The sequence below is a fragment of the Acanthopagrus latus genome, chromosome 4 (genome assembly GCF_904848185.1).
Source record: "Acanthopagrus latus isolate v.2019 chromosome 4, fAcaLat1.1, whole genome shotgun sequence".
NCBI lineage: Eukaryota > Metazoa > Chordata > Actinopteri > Spariformes > Sparidae > Acanthopagrus > Acanthopagrus latus.
Genome location: NC_051042.1, coordinates 1,112,218 through 1,115,404, shown reverse-complemented (window position 1 = coordinate 1,115,404; position 3,187 = coordinate 1,112,218). Strand labels below are relative to the sequence as shown.

General features: G+C 43.1%; 1 long non-coding RNA gene across 1 annotated transcript; it reads right to left on the bottom strand.

Annotated features, from left to right (window-relative positions):
* Window positions 1–700: 700 nt before the first annotated feature.
* Window positions 701–2,476, bottom strand: LOC119018362. Its single transcript, XR_005074730.1, has 2 exons — window positions 1,129–2,476; window positions 701–1,001 (listed from the first exon to the last, which is right to left on the bottom strand). It is a non-coding gene; the product is annotated as an uncharacterized LOC119018362 (long non-coding RNA).
* Between the last annotated feature and the right edge of the window lie 711 nt (window positions 2,477–3,187).

Below are 3,187 nucleotides of genomic sequence, written 5' to 3'. Positions count from 1 at the left end.
TAACCCGTGGCAGGTATCCTACATTAGATGCAAGTCACTCTAAGTTGTTGTCACATTTCGCCTCTACATGTGTTGCTTCCTCAGAGGGAGTGAGTGGAATGGAGCCCAGCTGATGTATCGATAAAGCATTGTGACTAGGCACATCATATGCCTAATTGTCAGGGACATAAAACAAATCTTCCACAAAGCTGTGATGTATATGTAAGTGCTCTGTTGGAATGGTTTAGGCAGAATCCCAATGCACAATCTGACAGGCATCAGGGAATATCAGAATGGCAAATCCCTTTTAGACTCAGAACTGGTAGAAATAAATGATGTAATTGGCAGAAAATGTCTGGGGTGTGAACCTTCTGTTTTGCACAAGTTCTCCAATTCGTTCTGACAGAGGAGTAAAAGTTATACATATACTGCAATAACTAAGAAATAGCCCCAGCTCTGGGAAAGGTTGCATGGAGCACTGCTGCGTTCGAGAAGCTCTTTGCCCTCAGGTCCATGAGATACCCTGACATCAGTAAAGACACCTACTCTGCTCCTATACTTTTCATCTGTTTTTTGCCCGCTAGCTCAATAACAACACACATGATTTCACCGCTTACATTATTCAATACTTACCAGAGTAATATACTAAAGAAAGTGGACTGTTGATTTGAAGAATGTTTACTCTTTCCTTATGTTACAGTAAAAGCGAAAAGTAGGTCAGTTAAAATCTGCAGACTAAACTTTATGTCATCACATTTAAAACAGAGGAAGGGGTAAGGAGCTACTAGAATTACAATAAATTGCATTAACTGTCAATCTATGGAATAATACCATGCCGCAGAGCCAGTTGTCATAGTGGAAATGAAGAGTCAGTGTCATGAATGGTTCTTTCTTCTCCTTCTTTGCTTTCCCCAGAGACACTACAGCTCCAACAGCCCACTTCAGTGTGTTTACCTGGGAAACAACACGGATCGCAATTCACTGTATCAGCACCGGTGCAGGCTGTTTGATGTGTAACACAACTGCAAGAAAAGTAGAGACACAACCCATTAACACCAGAACATACAGTTAGGAAATAGCAAGCTAGCTAGATAATTCTTGTCTCATTTGTGCTGTGATTAAACAATGAATTCATTGTGGCCGACTGACCTCCCTCCATCTGGGAACCTGAGTATCTGTGGACATCTTTTCGAAGTGAAACAGTCTTGATTTTGACATTGGTGGGACTTAGCCTAACCATAACGGTTGCAAACAATCTTTTGCATTCATTAGCAGTATGAGGGGGGATTATTTTCCTCAAATGACATACACTTTGTTTCTTGCCCGACATCCTCGGACATGTGTTGCACAGTGTCGACCTCATCTTGTCAATACTGGAAAAGCCTGCAAGTGAAACAACTTTGACAGCCTACAAGGGCAGGTGAGCAGAGTGGAGTGTGCGAAATATAGTTGGAGCGCAGAGCAGGTTTTAATCGAAAGGCCAGAGCGATGGTTCCGTTTCGCTCCAGTTCCATTCCCATACCGCTCTCCATGAGTCTAGGGCATGCACAGGTCCACACAGACTCACGTGTGCCTTCAAGGGTTAGCCTACATCAGAGGTCATTTGTTGAGATATGGAGTTTGTAAAATATTTCAAAAAGCAAGCAGACAGGTCATAAAGTAAAGGTGTAATGTCAGGAATTGCTCCCTCTTTTAAATTTGAGCGAGCGTGGAGCGATTTCTCCAGAGCTGAATGAAATTTTAGGTGAGCGGAGCTGTCTGGTATAACTTTGAGCGATGAAGAGAAGCAGCGAACACCCACATAAGCGGGGAGCGGAAATTCTCGCCACTCAGCTCCGCTCACATGCTCTGCAGCTTACAGGGAGCTAAGCCAATCAAAAAGCAGACCTGTCTCAAAAACTTATTTAGGAGGCGGTGCCAAAGTGGGAAAGGATTAAACCCTTGTATGCCGCATGGGGCGCATTTTTATCCTTCAGCCTTATCGATAACGATAAATATTGGTGTGGACATTTCAGCCATCATTTGAGATTGGCATGGACACGTCCATATGCAATTCAATGCCTATGCTACCGACAGCTTGTGAGAATTGAAGGTACGTGAGAAAAAGTCACGTTACATCAAAGAGTACATTTTAAAAGTGGTGGTAGTGTGCGTCCACTGTCCCACTGAAAGCACTGAAACAGACACAGCATCACTCTCTCACACTCAGATGAAACCTTTAACATTTTTTCCACTTTAGGCTTCATCCCACATTTTTAACAGCTGTTGATGGCAAAAGGCCCTCTTCAACATCACTGATTGGGGTTTGCCAAGTTTTGACATATTTCATAGATTCATCCTATGCCAAGGTTTCCATTATCACAGCAGTGATTGGAAAATATGGAGCAATAAAGCTCTGTTGTGTTATGCATAACACCACACTGAATACCTGAATCTATGCATAGCACAACAAAGCATCATTTGATTGCACCAGTTGTGCAACTGTTCAAATAGTGGTTTGCCCTTTTGACTTAGATTTCCCTTTCCATCTGAAGTCAGACCCCTCCGAGCTATATGTCAAAACTTGGCAAACCCCAATCAGTGATGTTGAAGAGGGCCTTTTGCCATCAACAGCTGTTAAAAATGTGGGATGAAGCCTAAAGTGGAAAAAATGTTAAAGGTTTCATCTGAGTGTGAGAGAGTGATGCTGTGTCTGTTTCAGTGCTTTCAGTGGGACAGTGGACGCACACTACCACCACTTTTAAAATGTACTCTTTGATGTAACGTGACTTTTTCTCACGTACCTTCAATTCTCACAAGCTGTCGGTAGCATAGGCATTGAATTGCATATGGACGTGTCCATACCAATCTCAAATGATGGCTGAAATGTCCACACCAATATTTATTGTTATTGATAAGGCTGAAGGATAAAAATGCACCCCATGCGGCATACAAGGGTTTAATCCTTTCCCACTTTGGCACCGCCTCCTAAATAAGTTTTTGAGACAGGTCTGCTTTTTGATTGGCTTAGCTCCCTGTAAGCTGCAGAGCATGTGAGCGGAGCTGAGTGGCGAGAATTTCCGCTCCCCGCTTATGTGGGTGTTCGCTGCTTCTCTTCATCGCTCAAAGTTATACCAGACAGCTCCGCTCACCTAAAATTTCATTCAGCTCTGGTGAAATCGCTCCACGCTCGCTCACATTTAAAAGAGGGAGCAATTCCTGACATTAC